Source organism: Passer domesticus, chromosome 3 (genome assembly GCF_036417665.1).
Source record: "Passer domesticus isolate bPasDom1 chromosome 3, bPasDom1.hap1, whole genome shotgun sequence".
NCBI lineage: Eukaryota > Metazoa > Chordata > Aves > Passeriformes > Passeridae > Passer > Passer domesticus.
This window is the reverse complement of record NC_087476.1, coordinates 113,497,322-113,514,534: the sequence shown is the minus strand read 5'-3', so window position 1 is coordinate 113,514,534 and position 17,213 is coordinate 113,497,322. Positions and strand designations below refer to the sequence as shown.

At 37.3% G+C, this 17,213-nt stretch overlaps 1 protein-coding gene across 1 annotated transcript in view; it reads left to right on the top strand.

Moving 5' to 3' along the window:
* Positions 1 to 17,213, top strand: part of LOC135297840 (uncharacterized) — a 186,292-nt gene that overhangs the window by 70,709 nt on the left and 98,370 nt on the right. The window lies entirely within an intron of this gene.

Below are 17,213 nucleotides of genomic sequence, written 5' to 3'. Positions count from 1 at the left end.
TGGTAGAATGTAGTTTTTTACATTAACTGTACCGAGGGGTTCACATTAGGCTGCTCACATAAAGTATGAGGCAATCTGATGTCTTGCCTCAAAGTATTTTGAAAAACTGACCAAGTGTGCAAGTTTTAACTGTCCTTCACACACTTCTCCCTTGCCCATTTTGCAGCAATATGTTTTGGTAGCCACAGCTGCATTGCAGGGGTCACTCAGAAAGCTCAGAGAGATGAATGCTTTTAGGCTTTTTCTGCAGCCCATTAGGCATGGGCTCTCTGTCTTCACTGTCAGATGTGGCTGTCTTTCTGTCTATATTTTTTTTCCCCTGTAAAAACATTTCTGTGGGCACTGCAAAGAAAATTACTAAAATCCTTGCTGATGTTTAAAACCTGCCTGATTGCATCACAAAGGTGTAATTGAGTACAGGATGACATCCAGTACTTGTAGTGTGTCTTTTTCTTTGGAAATGACACTCTTCAAGGAAGGACTAATGCCAAAGGGAAGTTCATGGAGTTCATTACTCTGTTGCATCCCAAGATTTCTTTTCTTTGTTCCCCTGAGCAGAGACAGACTTATGTTGCTGCTGATGGTTAAGATTCAGAAGGGTACAAGCAGGTTTTTCTTCTAAGCATGGAGGTCTGTGTTTTTGGGAACAGGCAAACCTGTTCTGTGGAGAGGGCAGTGAATGTTTAAACTCCTTTGTCTTTAATCTCTGAACAGAAACCTATAGCTGATGCTACAAAGTGATTTCCGTTCTATTTCCATTGCCTATTAATATTTGCAGGATGTTCAGTTCCCACAATGAAACAGTCTCCCACCTTCAGTAGATACCTGGGCAACATGACTGCTTAAGAAGTGTTGAAGCTTGTTGACAAAAACAAATGTCCAGGATTTCCCTGGAATGCCTTCCTCCATTTTTGATTTAGCCCATTTTAAGACAGAGAAATCATCAAAGCTGTCTATGTAATAAATTAAGGTTATTAGTATGGCATGCACTGATGTTTAAGGTCAGATATATAAGGTAAATAGTTAACTAAAAAGAAACATTTTAAAATAAACACCTTATTGACATTGCCTCCTCTAACTTAGGTGAATTTTTTCCCATCTCTAAGGCTATTGTATGCTTTTGCACATCTGTGTGAATCAGTGCAGCGTTATGTCCTGTTACATCTTGGGAAATGTGAAATTCTCCTTTGAAATCTAATTCTTCCATCATAGCTACTGGCTATGATTGCTTTCCACTGTATATCATGTTCTTTCACTGGGCATGGTCACTTTCCTCCCAAGTTATTGCTCTGCAATCTGATTTTAATCTAGCTATCCCAACAACAAAAAAAAATTAAAAAAAATTCAATGTAGGAGCTACTAAAAATAATTAGTACCCAAATTTATTAAATTCCAGCACTGATCATTCTCACTTTTGATAGTTCACCAAGGAGAAGATCACTTACATAAGGGAGAATGAGAAAAAAAAAATCTCTTTATATGAAAAATTAGTGTATAGAGAAAAAAAAATCCTCGGAGTTGAGAATAGTGTGGGAGCATCAATTCTTTCTTCTTTGCTCTCTTGCCAGTTTGGAGTTTTGTCTTCGTGCTTTTCTGGGGGAACAGTGTCTTTTCTTCAGGCAGTTCACCTTGTTCTGCCTGTCACTGATTTGAAGCTCTCAGAAATATAAAGATTGGGGGTTATGCAGCTCTTTTATTCCTTCCAGAGGTGATAATATCCACTGCTGAAATGGAGCACGCTCTGTATTGTGTCTGATCTCACTCACCAGGAGTCTGCTATACCTCCCTGCTGTTGTGCTTCCCCAAAACCTCAGGGAGAGGGATTTTTCTGTGCTGAGTCTCTCTGATGAGAGATATTTCCCCTCACTATGATATTTTTAGACATGCTGCTGCAAAAATGTGCTCACCTCCTGATGTCTGATGGGTTTGAGTTGGGGAACATATGGTGACAGGCATGGGGTTTCCCTGACCTGAGAACAAACTGCAATTCCCATGAACAAACAATTCCCAGGTGCTAAGTCAAAATCTAACAGTGAGGTAATGCTGGTTAGTGCATTTAGTTGAAAGGAACCCTTAATTAGTCTAAATGTACCTTCCTGACTCAATACCCTGATATTCTGTACACCTATTATAATTTTCCCCTCCTCTTTTCCACTCCCAATTTAATTTGCTGTTGCCTTCTATAGTGGATGATGCTTCTATAGCTCTTAAAAGAGTTTTGATGCTTATGTGCTAAAGTATTTTGCAAATTAAGGAACTAAAGCACTTTTGTGTGTAGGAGTCATATTTAACAAACAAGATATTAAAGTAACTTGCAACTGATGACACATCACCATAATTGCTGGGACAGATTCTGCAAAAGTAGGCAAGAATTGGCCCTTGAAATAATCACATATTTTTGACTTAATTACAGTAGCACTTTCAGGATCCAAGGACAATTCTTTTTTAGCAGTAAAATATTTATTGACTCTCAGCTTCATGTGAACATGTGCATTTTTGGTGACATTGTCTTTCTATAGGCAGAAATGCCAGCAAAAGTGCTCCATGAGCTGTATGAGGAATGGGAGCTATGAATTAGAATGTTATTTCTTTCTGAATCTGATTGAAAATATACTTTTTAAAAATACCTTGAAACAAAAGGAGGTCTTCTTTTTGTCTGTTTTTAATGACAGTGAAGCTTTTATAATAATTTTTGTTTAAGTTTATCTTGAACTTGTTTTACAATACCAATGATAAGACAATACAAAAAATGTTTCAAATATAAAACAGTATTGAAATGAAACATTTAAATATTAAAACAGACCATTGGGGATATTTTGCAGACCAAAGTCCTATTTTTGCAGGATACTGAGTGTTCGTTTATCTCCATATCATGATATTTAAAAAAAAATTCTTTTGAAAAGTCTCTGACAAATGGCTGCTCAGCCCCCCAGACCAGAAGCATATGTTTCTTTTTTTTCATTTTGAAAGCTGGGTTTTAGCTAGGAAAACATCCAGTGGGATGCCTGAGGCTTTCACACATCAGGTAGCTCATTTTCAGTCTGACCCTAATTGTAGGTGTGGAGTCTCTAAAATTATGGCCCTGAGAAAAGCTCCTGTCAGGTCATAATTTCACTTGCTCTGCTGTTGCCTCACAGGGTAACATCTGCTCCTTTTTTGGTAAATTTTCACTTAATTTTCCTTGTTAGAAATGAAAGTGGATACAATTCTCCAGAGTTTTGCATCTTTAAATTGTCTTTTAAGCTTTTTAACAATAACCTGCCAAACTTCTGAAAACCTCTCTCTATAAGAATACTTCATTCATGACTTTGAGAGAGAAGAGTTTTCAAGAATAATCAACAAAAGTGAGGAATTTTATCTATGTTTCTGCACTATCTTCTTTCTTCTGGAGCCTTCTCAGACATGTTACTCCACGCAGCACTTTGCTGACACAAGGATATTTGTAGTGATTTAGGAGCAATTGTGCCTCTCTCTGAATTGAACCAATGACCTCAGGTTTTCAAGATAATAAATACTACAAAAACCTTTGCAAGGCAAAAATACTATGTAGGGATGAATGTCCAGAAATGGTCATCTAATACAAACAAAGATTTTTTTTCCCTTAGAAAGAAATCTAAATCAGTACAGCAATAGTTTATAAGGAAATAAGTAATTTCTATTGTAGTAAGCAAGTATGATTCCTTTAATGCAAAGGGCATACAATTTAATATTGGGTCCCTGTGGGGCAGGTTGGAATTAGAGGATCTATAAGTTCCCTTCCAGCTCAAACCCTGGCTCTATGATTGGTTTTTGGTTTTCTGTGAAAACCCAGCAACCCAAATCCTGTTATTTAAAGGCAGTAGAACATATTCATTGAGAGGACAAAACAGCCTTTAGCCCTTAATCTTGCCTTGGTCTCTGGAGAAGCATGTCCTGATTTTTGGAGATGTGAGCTGGCATTAGCTTTTCAGAGGCTCTTTTTGCACCTGTTGCCTGAATAAATTCCCATTGAATGAGAGGGAAGATGTTGCTGTGGTGTATCTGCCAAGAGATATAATTTCCTGGCAGGACTTCCTGCCTGCCTGCTCACTCCATATGGAAATGTGCTTTGGGTTCAAAATCCATGGTTGGTCATAGTTTAGGGGCAGCACTGAAAGTCTGATTCAGTCAGGAGGAGACAGCTCACCATGAGGGAATTTTTATAAATGTATTGCTCCAGGCTGCACAAGCATCTTGTCTCTCCTCCTATGGCCCCTCAGCTCCTCACTCATCAACTATTAAAATATTCAGGCCAACAGCCTCGTGGGTCTGGGCACCTTCAAAGCAATGAACCTCAGCACAGAAGGGGTAAAGGGATAAATGTTCCCATGGCAATGCCCTTACAGTGCATGGTGCAGAAGCAAAATCTGTCTTATTGTTGATGTCACATCCAGTGCTGTCAAGCCACGTTTCCTGTTCTGTACAGTTATTGAAAAAATTAATTAGTTCAAAGGGAAATTTCTTTCATGTGGACAAGGCTAATGAAAAGGTTACTGTTTATGGCCTCATTTATGAACAGTTTCATCATGGGCATGGCTTTGACTGCTTGTATTTAATATCTAGAGGCCTTTTCAAGAATTCCTTGAAAGAAAAAACAAACAAAAAAAATTGGTTAAATCACTTCTATCCTTATTTTTTTTTAATAAAATGACATTCTATCACAGAATCTAGCAGGGACGGCACTGGAGATCTTCAGCCTAATTCAATATTTAGAATGACAGCGTTTCTTTTGGCAATTTAGATAAAGTGAAAAATAATTAAGTGCAAAATAATCTGTGACTAGTCTAAGAGTATTAGCTTGATTTATATTTACATGGAAAGTATTGTTTATGGACAGCTCAGGAGGTCTCTCTGTTCCAGTGCCTTTTCTTTGCTAGTAGCCAGTATTGGATACTTATGGCAATAATATAATATAATAAGTGCAGAGTTATATTTTTTTCTACTTTACATTCTCAATCTGAAGTTCAGAAAGTTATATATAAATTTTAATAGCCCTTGATGGACTTCCTGATTGGGTTTTGAGGTGGTATATTTTCATTTCCACTTTTTCTCATTTATCCCTTTATAATTCCAACATCTTGTGGCATTGAATCTCACAATATAATTACGTCTTTTCTGAGATAAAAGGATAAAACATCAGCACAAAAGCAAGTGGTTATAGAGTAGTATGAATATATTTAAGGCTAGAAACTAGAAGAAGAGTCCCAGTAGTTCCAGTCAGACGTTTAGGGGCAGCCTGAGAAGGAGCATGAGAATTGTCAGATCAATTATAAAATAAGTTTTCAGATGACTGAACTTAATCACCCAGGTGTTTTCCTACAATAAGTTCCTTTTCCCTCTAACTTTTAAACTAGTGATGGTACATCTTTGTACAAACCGTGAAAAATTAGGGAACACAGCTCCTGTCAACATTAATTACAGCAGTTATAAAGTCAAGGTACTGTTAGGAAAAAGGCTCTTAAAAGCATTTGTAACTTTTCAAAGAAGGACTGATCTGCTGTTGCCATTAAGAGTCTCACATTTTGGAATGCACTATAAATCCTGCAAGCTAAATGTAGGAAACATCATTTTGGCACCCTGGAAAATTGCCAGTGGAGTTTTGATGTGTTCTCATCAGCCTTTGGTTGTGGACACCAGAACAGAGTCATGAAATACTCAAGGACATTTTTATTTCCTGCCTCATAGGACGACTGCTCTGCTGTATTTAGCCTTTCAGTTGCCTAGTTTGTAAACACTTCCCACAAACTCTGTAATTAATTGGCAGGCAAGACTACACCCTGGCTGGAAGTAATTGCAGGTTACTCTTAATTGTAAGAGCTCGCTCTGGGTGGATTGTTTAAGACACATTTGCAGATTAGAGGCAAATATAAGCAATAATTAACCTGTGAATGTAAACAGTGCCTTGGTTTAGAAGGTGTGTGCAGAATTCATTTGCTTGTCCAAATCTCCATGCACTCCTTCTCTTAGGCTGGATTACAGCTCCAAGGCCTGTGCATCCGTGCAAAGGCTCTGACGAGGGGGAGAATATTTTCAGAGTTTTCATTAATAATGAGGTGACCACAAACTCGAGGTATTTCTCACCTGACAGCCACCCAGCCCAATTCCATCCCTCCCAGCCACACTCTGTCTCCTCTTCTTGCCAGCTGGAGTAAATCAAAAGCTGCAATGAGTCAGCAGAGCTCAGTGAACATTTCTTTGTAGGATTGCAGCGACTGCTGAGCAGCCTGAGCCTGCAAAAAGCACCCGGCCTCTCGTCAGGGAGATGGATTGTTATGTAGATATAATGAGATTCTGATTTAAGCTGGTATAAATCAACTCAGAATCAGTCCCTGTAAAGCTGACTGGTTGAAATTGTTGATTTTCATGTTCTAGTTCTTTACGTGCTGTCCTGCAGCATCCCCTGAGGTGGGTGTGCATTGTCCATTCAGACTGTTTATTTGTTGGTTTATGGAATGGCTTCCCGCATCCTCAAAAATTTGTTTTGATTAAAATTCCTCGACAACTTCCTTCTATTTCAAGCTTTGAGTAGGGCTAGAAATTATTTATGCTGCACATTAAATTTGCTATTTCTGCAAGCGTGGCCACGTAGTGCTTTAGTTATTTCCATGTTTTTCCAAGTTTCATTCCTCCAGAAATTGCTTATAGAAATGATGGAAACTTTAAGTAATCATGTTATAAATATTTAAATGACACATACCTGAAGAGCATCATGCTGTCAAATAGCTTAAAAATATTTCTGTCCAACCTCAGCAAAAATGAATAGCGTGTGTGATATGCCCCTTCTCGTGTGTGATATTTGGCTGAGGTAAATTGGTAGATTTTGACTGAGTTCTTTCTAGAAAACTACTTGTTTTCTTGGAAGTCCACAGTCATACATTAGGTTTGTGTTTGAGTAAAAACTCGTGTTGGTTTTTATGACTTATCTGTTGAGAATATAAATCAAAATCTGAATTATGGAAAAATCATGGATTATAAGGTTCTATTACATCTTGGGTAAATTTTCACAGCTCATTCTATAAAATTCATTTAAGCTTTATTTTGGAGGTTTTTTTCTGTGAGATAATGGGTACTTTATAGGAAGAACTTTTCAAGACACACAGTTTCTATATTCTGATTTAAGAGAAAGGATGAAAGTTTTTTTTAATGCAGCTCATGGGACAAAAAGTGTGCATTCTGACTGGAAATGAAACCAGGACACAAAAATAAAAAGAGGGAACCATATTGGTGGATCATATATTGTGACTTTATAAATTTCACAAAAATAATTTCCTTTGAAGAGTTTTAGAAGTAACTGTATCTCCACTGTCAACACTGAAACTGATTCTTGCTTAAAAAATAAAGATGAAAATACTGTAGCTTTCCTTTCTTTGCTTCCAAGAAAATTTAAAAAGTGACCAGAATTATCTATAGCCTTCTAACTGTGATTAGGTGTTTATTATAGTGTATGTGTTAGTCACTAAATTAGTCATTAAATTTGAGAATGTGGCTATGGACTCTTAATCACAAAGTGAATTTTAAAATTTATATTCAATTTCAGGCCGCTGTAATTAGATTATAAAAAATTGTGGGTCATTGCATCAAACACTGGGATTGCCTTTGACAAGGTGCCCAGTAAAAGCTGTTTGGTTAGCAAATTTAATGACAAAATATCTGAAAATCTATAGTGTTGTATAGATGGACAATATCAAGACAGAAGGATAAATCGCCTGAATTAATCGCTGGACTAAATGTAATAATTAGCTATTTATTAACTGGCTTTTACTGTCTTTTGCTCTGGTATAAAAAGCTCAATTCTAATCACATTTATGGATGTTTTGTCAGTTATAGCATAATTTTACTGCAGCTGTTAATTTGGATAAATCCAGTAAAATATATTTTACCCAAACACATTTTCTGTCTGCGTTGGCTGTGAAACACTGGTACTGTTTTGAGTATTTGAGACCTGAGATACAAAATCCAGGCTAAATTGTGTGAATCAAATTATTTCAGTTCTCTAATCTTTATGTCACCTCTCTTTAAATGTAGTTGCATATAAATACACTTAATTATAAACATTCAGTACCCAAAATGTACATAGTGCTCAATGGAGCTTGAAACTAAAGTGTTACCTACATAAAATTACATCAGAGATGCAAGGCCAGAACAGGCTTGCTTTGAACCCAGTGCTGCAAGAGCAGCAAACCCCACCTAGTAATTTATTATCTGTTTGGTGACCTTCCATGGCTGGAGTCTTTTTTACCCCCTTGTTTCCCAGTTTCTGGAGGAAGGACACCTGCCCTGTCATGATCTGTACATGTCATTACACCTGTCCTGAGTGCTTTATTTGAGGTATCCTCTTGCCTTTATTTCACATGAAAGTGCCATGACTTGTGTGGTTTATGTGTTCTGTTCACATATGCTCACTTGTGTGGTACATGTGTTATGGACTGCTTTTCTAACACAGGATGTTTAACATGCTGCAAAATTCACTGGAGCCAGTTTGTCCAAGGGTCCTGTTTATCTCTTGGTAGATTGGCTTTCTAAATGCAGGAAAAATGTGTAGCTACATGCCTTGCTCTGGGTTAGAACCTTCCTGCAAGTTTGCCAAGCTGGCGGTGCTGGGGGTTGGTGTGCAAATTAAGTTGCTTGGGCATCCTATTTACAGTTCTGCTCCTCACTGGCACTGGGGGATTGAGCATGTTCCTCACTGCCAGTTTTTCACTTTATCTTCTCATTCCTTTTTCTCATTATTTTCCTGTCCAGCCAGGGAATTGCTGTGTATTACATTTAGGCAGTATCATTTCAGCTGTCTTTGGTCGTGTCTTCTCTGGCCTGCTCTCCCCTCACATGTAAGGCACAAATAATCATCTCAACTCCTTGTTGCACACGTTTTAACATTCAGAAATAGGCAGATTCTTTTACAGTGTTATTTCAATTTTTTTGTCTTAAATTTAGGATGCATAGTACATTCGATCAGGTTTACTTTGAAAATTGTTACAAAACAAGCTAAGGTGGGACTCCTGGCTGCAGAGCCAGGACTCAATAAAATTTTCGGTTCAAAACCTCCTTGTCAGCAGGAAATGAAAAGCACCCTTTGCTTTCTCAGGCAATTTGTGTCAATGAGAAATGAATCAATCAATTTGTAGTAAAGCTGGCACAAATCCTGTCCCACTATCAAGTAGTCTTATATTAATTAAAAAATATATATATTAAAAAAAAAAAACAGCCTCATTCCTACTGCTCAGGTATAAAACATAGCAGGCTGAGCTGTGACAAGCTTGGAAGAGAGACACAATTTTTTTCTTCTCTTTGTTTTCCTCTTCCTATTTTATTGAGGGTTCTTTATCTTTTATAAATGACAATAAAACAATATTGCCTCCCACAGTATTATAAATTATTTCAAAAATTAATGGGTTTGCTTGTACTGTTAGGAGAGGAGGTTTTTATCTCATGATCTAACTTCAAAATCTTTGTTTCCCTCTGAGGTGGTACCAGCACTGTTGGTATTTTTAATATGCACAGTTCAAGGAAAAAATTACCATGTTTTCATAGCTTCAGAGATTCTGATAAACATGTCTTTTGTGGACTGCCCAACACAGCCTGATCTGCCCTCCACAGATGTCAGTCTTCCTGTACTTCCCATTTCAAATTCAGCAGCAAAACTGGTGGCATGAAAACTGCAGGCAGGGTGAAAATTTTTCTGGAAAAATAGATTTCCTGGTCAGAGTCCATCTAAAATAAAAACCAGAAAATATATGAGTATAATTCAGAGGATAACATGGATTTTCAGGAATATTTTATTGTATGGATTTTTGTTCTCTGCTCATGTTTTGTGCCCCTCTGAGCAGTAGTTGCATACAGTTTTTTTTCCTTAGACTTCTTTGCAATTCAAAAAACTGGGCTGATAATTTTCTTTCATTTTAATGAAAAAGTCATCAGGGAAGACTGGTAGATGTGAAGGGAATGAAAATTATGGGTCTTATTCAGGTATTCAGAAAAGCTGAAGTTCATAAACAAAGGGTCAGTCTATGTGTGCTCCTTGATGTTCCTGTGATGCCTGAATCTGCCTGGTCAAATCAGGCTGTTCCTGGATCAGATGAGCAGATGTTTAGTTACAGCTATTTACCTCTGCCAGCTTGCATAAAAAATTTATTGGATAATGGTCAATGGGAGAAAAAAAAAAAAGTGGCTAAAGCAATCTATTATAATTTAGTTTATAAACATTTTGCAGTGAGGTTTATATTTGCATTTAGTGCTTTAGTGAAGTATAACATAAATTTTTTTTTTAAAGAAAAATACTGATTTTTATCTCTTTGGAAATGCTCTGTCCTTAGTTTCCCAAGGACAGTGTTGCAGATCTAAGGAGCAACATTTTTTTTCCCTCCATTTCCATTTTGAATTGCTCTTTACCATGCAGAATACAGATTTAATCTTTAAAACTAAAGGATTCAGACACAGGCATGAGTATAATGTTCCACTTCTGATGATGGGATGATGTGTTTCCTGGTGGATACTCTGCAGACAGTATGCAGAAGCCTGGTAGGATTTCTACTCTACTACTTCCACTGGCCCCTGGTGAATTTTTTTTTTGTTTAGTTTTCTTGTTTTAAAAATGCTAAAGTATATATTCTTTTAGTTTAAAAAGAATATATACTTTAGCATCTTTAAAACAAGATGCTATTCAGATTTTCATCCAATGTCCACACAAAACAGATTTTTCAGTTACACCTCTAAATGGATGCAAGCGAAATTTGAATAAGATTATTTCACATAAAATTAATGTGAAATCCTGCACTGGTTGGGCTTAATAACAAAATTGCCCTGTTCAGCAGGGCCAGGCTTTAAGTACAAAGTCATATCATATTTCCATTCTTCATCTATCTCTTCCTTCTCCTCCCACTTCAAAAACTTAACATGTTAAAATTTTTGATAAAATGCTGAGATACAAAACAGTTGATAAATATGTGTTGAATACACATTTTTTTTAGGTGGCCTAGGACAATAATATGCCACTTGTAGCCAATGAACTCCAAATCCTTTGTATGATAAGATGCATAAATAGTAAAAAGTTTTGATAGCTGACATGCTTGATCTGTGGAATACCACCAAGAACTCAGGCTTGTACAACTCTGTAATAAATAATCTGTGCCTATCTTGTGTAATCGTTGGCTTGGTGCATGCTGGCTAACAAATCCAACTTTTGTGGTCAACACTAATAAAAGCATAGCACGAAACCACTCCTGAGGAGCTTTTGTTGGTCAAGAACCTTCGTTTCATTTCTGCAATTGACAAATGTACAGCTGATAGCAAAGTTCAGGACCTGGGTCATCAGTGGATTTCTCTTCTTGGTGGTAATTGAATTCACTTGATGTTCATGTTGGCTTGAAGTGTCTTGAATCTCCAAATGTATCTTCCCGAACAGATGTCCTGGGATTCAGCAGTATTTTCAGCACTGAAATTTCCTAGGAAATTTCTCCTCTCAACTCCTTATAAAATAATTGAAGGACAAAACCATTAAAAATCATATATATGACTGCCAGTTCACCATTCACTATCTGATTGGTGTTTATGAGCATGAATAACGTGTTTTATGTTAGTCAATGGTCTTCCCATTCTTCATGGTTTTTTTTGTGTGTCTGTTTTGAGAGTCCTCCATTTCTATAAGGTTTTTTGTTTGTAATTTTTGTAATACAGATTTTTGCCTCCTCATCCTTGAGCTTTACATAAGAGGAGAAAAGAATAGTACAAAGATTGCAGCTGGGCAGCAATTTTGAAGTGTCTCCCTTTTCCAAGGATACCAGAACCATCTATTTAATTGTCTGCTATTGATTTTCATTCTCATCCACATGCAGGATATGAAGATTTTCATCACAATCCTCTCTTTTAAATTGCTGAATTTAGAAAACTGCTTTGCCTTCTAATCTTTCTGTGTTAATCTAAGTGGAAAGTAATTTTGACATCGGCCTTTTCAGTCTGTTTCACTTTTTTTTGCTAACTATGTGATATTAGAAGGATGTTTCATCTCCAGTTGAACTACTTCAGTATTTGTTTGGAGCTAAGAAGTGTTAGTTTTCCCCACCAAATGACATGGTTAAAAACAGGCATGAAAGACTGGATGGAGGCTTCTGGGAACGAGTTATGGATGTGACTTTTTCATTTCACTTGGCATTCATTGTAGATAACCACCAAGATTAAGTTTTATGCACTAGTGATATTTCTGACTTGAATTATGGAGGGATATGATAAACTAGGGAACTTGAGTTGTAGCTGTGGACATCAGGAAAAATACAACATAGATGGAAGATGTGCAAAGGCTCTGCAACCAGCAGGAACAGGGAGAGCAGATGGAATTTAAAAGCTGTGGCACAGGAAAGAAAACAAACCTTTCTGTCTGGATTCTTCTTAAAATTAATGCAAGGCATTGAATTAGTGGTGTGAAGTAGAAGTCTCTGGCAGTTGGATGCCTAAATTACACATGTAGGTTAATTTGTTTGCTCTGGTTTGTTACCATTTTATTTTATTTTATTTTTAAATTTTTATCACAGTGCTGAAGATGGGAGCAAGAAATAAAGTGACAGGGGAGGGAAACTGCAAAAATTACCTTATGATAATTCCCTAAGTATGGCTGTTTCAAAGCGATGACCAAAATTAATTATATTTGTGTTTTCAGGCTTTAGATGAAAAGCTTGCAGCAGCTCATATCTGGATATGTAATTAATCTTCTATTTTATCTTTTAAACTGGAAGAAGCCAGGTCAGATTTTGAAGTGTTGTGTGACCCCTGTTCCCTCTCCTCCAAACCACAACCAATCAAACCCTCCCTCAGTCAGACCCTTTTTCTTCACCTCCATCCAAACACTTTTCTCCCCTACTTTTCCCTTTGAGTATGAGGAGGACCCTGTAAGCAGCACAGGGGTTTTCCTTTCACAGTTCTCTCTCAGACACTAAAAGGGGTTCCAAGGTCCCATTAAAGTGTCATCTGATTAGAAAGAAGAATTGGACCTGTTTTTTGTCTAAATTAAACCACAAGGGAGAAGGGTTAATGAGCTGTGCAAGGATAAATAATGGTTGCCAAAAGGATGGTTTTATAATGCTAGCACTTGAGTTAAGTGTTTTGAAAGGTTTGAAAATGCAGAAACCGTGTATTCAAAATGTATGATAAGTGAAACCAAACCTTTTCCTGGCATAATGATAGCTGCGTGGGAACCTCTGTACATCACCACTGAGCTGTGAGGAGCCTCACTGAGTCACATCAGAAAATACTTGGAAAATGGATGAAAAGGTGGCTTTGTTCATCAGTGTGCACTGTATATACAATCCTAATGAACCAAACCACTCTGACTAAAACAACTTTCTGAAGAGACACGATGGGCCATTCCATTCCTCTTAGAAAGCAAAATTTTGGGCATTATTAGATCCTGTTAGGGAACATTTGGTACAGTGCATGATTTGTATTAACTTGTTACCATCTCAGTCTTTGTGAGTCATGCTATTCATCCTCCATGACTAAGCAGCATATTTTTGAGATTTTTCTTCTTTAAAATATAAATATGCTGTATAAATATTTATATGCTGAAGAGAAAGTTAAAAAGTAGGTACTGATGCCTAAAATCTCCATTGTGAGGAAAGATACCTGAACTTGAAAATTCCTTTAAGATAAAGTATCAGCTTTAGATAAAGAAACAAGATAAAAGTATCAACTAGGTAAGAGAAACAAAATGCAAAAAAAAAAATAAAAAAAAATTTGTTTCTCCCTGGGTAAAATCTTTAAATGGAACTGGATGCTTTTTGACAGGCATATGTGCTGATACATCTGTGAATTATTTTGACTCAACATGGAAACTACTGGATGACTTTCTCTGGCTGTTGGTGCATAGCAGCTCAACCAGACCATTATAATTGGGCCCTCCTACCTCTAAAATCTAGAAGGAAAATCTTGCTCTCATTAGGCCATGAAAGTTCCTGTCAGTCTCAGGGTAACTGGCACTATGCCTTATAAATTGGTCATAATATACATGTAAATATTATGTAAATGTGCTGTTTTGACGGGAAATGTTCTTTATGGCATGCCAGAGGTTTAAAATTTTTGACCTTCGCAGGTGATTTCCTGGGGAGCCTTGTAAATTTTTCTGGTGTATTTAATTCCTAAGAATGCTGAAGAGGCTTGTTTTTTTCCTTCAAAAGACAGAACTGCAGCATTAATTTGCTGCAGTTTTGGAGAATATTCTCCATATTGATGTTTTCTCTGTAAGGCTGGATTGTGGAAGCAAAGCCAGAAACTGCACTAGAGAAAAACTTAGAGGAAGTAAAATACAACACAGAGAAGGAAATATAAACCATACTACAAATATGACATTCATTAAAATGTTCTTCTTACAATTTATGCTGGAAATAAAGGCTGTTGGTGTAAAGAATTTTAGTGGCAGAAACTGAGTGCTTTAAAGAAGATCTTTTGTGAGTGTTGACATTGTCATCTTTGATCATTGTGAAGCTTTAAATGTGTTTGGAATGTAGTATGTTAGCAGGATCATGATCTGGAGATCCCATTTGAATCAGAGACCACTTCAGGAGACAGAGTTGATGTGTCTGAGGGAAAAAAAATGGAAGGATGTTGATGGTAATATTTACTGTTGAGCTTAACTTGATTTTATAAACTCCTTTATAAGTAGTTGAAATTTAACATCTTCTGGAATAGCATTGCTGGAGTGTGTTTAGTTCCTTCTGCAGGCTTCAACAATGTCTGTCTATAGCAAGAAGACATAAATCTGTAGGGAAAAAATTGTTTAGAGTCTACAGGGAATGAGAGCCTTCTGAGAGGAAGGGAAGAGAAATAACTAAGCAGAGGGAGGCTTCAGAACAGCTCCCTGCATGATTCAGAAATGCCTTGTGCTGTTACAGGTACTTTCTGTGTCATAATTTACAAGCTGAAGTTACCACTCTGTGTATGTGGCAGCAGTTGTCTGTGCCTCCACCACTTCCATCCCACCAGGGCTCTTCAAACACATGCTAAATAGAAGGAGAATTTGCTGGCTGAAGGGTGATGGAATTGCAAGTGATTTGAGGATTATTGTTTCTTCATAAATCCACCTCAAACCTGCCTCCCTACTCCCCTGGCAGAGATGGAAGAACAGCCTGTTACCCGGTAAAATACAGATTAAAATCAGCAGAGCTCAGGAAAGAATTGGGATGATGAAATATCCAGCTTCAGGAGCAGGATTGCCTGCCACTCTGCTCACCATGATTTGTTGATTCCTCTACACTTTGCCAAAATAATTAATAGAGAGAACAGTTTATAAATGAAAGAAGGAATTTCTGGATTAAGAGTATCAATGTGGCACGAAGTGAACAACTAGGCCTCGAGCTGTTGGGGGTGGTTACTTTCTGGCATTTCATTTGGTATGCCTGTTCTACTGCTAATTCAACAGGTGATGGACTGGTTCATATTTGGGCATGGTGACATTAAACAGTGAGGCTTAGCCCTACAAAGTAATAATGCTCCTAAGTTGTGGTTTAGCCAAAAAGAGGTGTTCATAGATAATGCTGGGTTTGATTTTGGTTTACCTTTTTGCAGGTCAGGTGTGTTTGGCAATGGATTATCATCACTTGCTTTTGCACCTTTGTCAGCTTTTGCAGCAGAACAACTTTACCTAAGGTTTTGTAGGGGCTGTTTAAATTATCAGTTTTGAAAGCATCACTGTTACATCAAAGAGATCCTGGGAGATGCCCTTTATTCTCTTATTTGGGTGTTTGGAGGTAGACGGATATATGACATTACACCAGTAGTAGAAGCAGAAGGCATTTGTTGGTGTTGATGCCCTGCCTTGACTTTCTGGCAGCAAACCATAATCATATATTCATGTGAGAAAAGTGTGAAATTTTGTGAGATCATGAATATTTATCAGAACACAGATCCATGGCCAAGCTCCACTTTTCTGCATGCTGGCTGTGTAAAATCATAAAATATCCTGAGTTGGAAGGGACCCACAAGGATAATTAAAGCCCAGTTCCTGGCCCTACATAGGACAACCCCAGGGATAACTCTGTGGACCTGATAGAGTGTTCTGCATTGCTCCATGTACCCTGGCCAGGAAAACCAGCATCTGCTTGCAGGTGGGCATGAGCAGAGATGAAAGTTAATTACTGAATCTCCAAAGTTTGATGGCATACACTAGTTTGGAAGAAGGTGCTTTGTTGCATGACATCAGGAAGGGAATCACCAGCAGTCTGGCATCATGTTAATGGCTGCTAGGTCTTGAGGCACTGATTCTGTAGAGGGGTCTGATTACAAGATAGTTCCAAATGAGAGTGGGTATTGGAGTCTGTGAATGTATTAGGCAGTGAGGAGATATCTCTCTGTGTTACTTGTGCTATTTCTGACAAGAGGGCAGGGCCAGGGGGTTCCTAGGAGAGTGCTAAACTTGGTCTGAAGCATGAAAGAATGGCAACAGCACCCAACTAGCCAGAGATAATTTAAAATGAGAAATAATTACCTTCTTCTCTGTGATTTCCTGCCAAGTGGCTTCCAGATGAGTTAATAATGTTGCAGGCTAACCATAAAATGTCCCTTCTATCTTGTCTGCTTTACTGGGTGGACAATAGGATAAGTTTGTGCTGTACGGATTATGGAAAGGGTCAAAAAGAATTCACTCATTTCATAAACTCTTGGAGCTAAAGCCAGTGATCAAAAGTTGCAGTGTTAGCATAATAGAAGGCATAGAATGACTTTTTAAAGGCCCATTTGATGTATTTTTGGCACTACTACATTTCTAGTTGAGAAATCTTTGAAGCTCTTGAAGCATTAGAGCTGTCAGCTGGACTAAATGACTGGTTAATACTTTTACAGAGTAGTGCTTTATCATAGTGATGGCTTTCCTCCCTCTTCTTAATGACAAGCAATTTGAGTTTCTGTAATAGTTTGCTCATATTCTGTGCTATTTTTGAGTTTTCTTTTTTTTGGTTTTATTTTGGTGATATCCTCTGAGTTAAATGCTGAGGATTTGCTATTTAAAAATTATTTTTCTTAGAGTGTTAGAAGTTGTCAGTGAGATTAGTGGATTGTTTCATAGAAATATTTGTATTCTGGTTGTTCTGGCTTGAAAGCAAAAGCTCTCATGTTTCAACCATTGTTCACAGCTTTAAAAATTAATTCTGTATACTATAGAGAGAATTAAAAAGTGTTATTGAATGTCAGACCATTATTTTCAATATGTTGAAAAT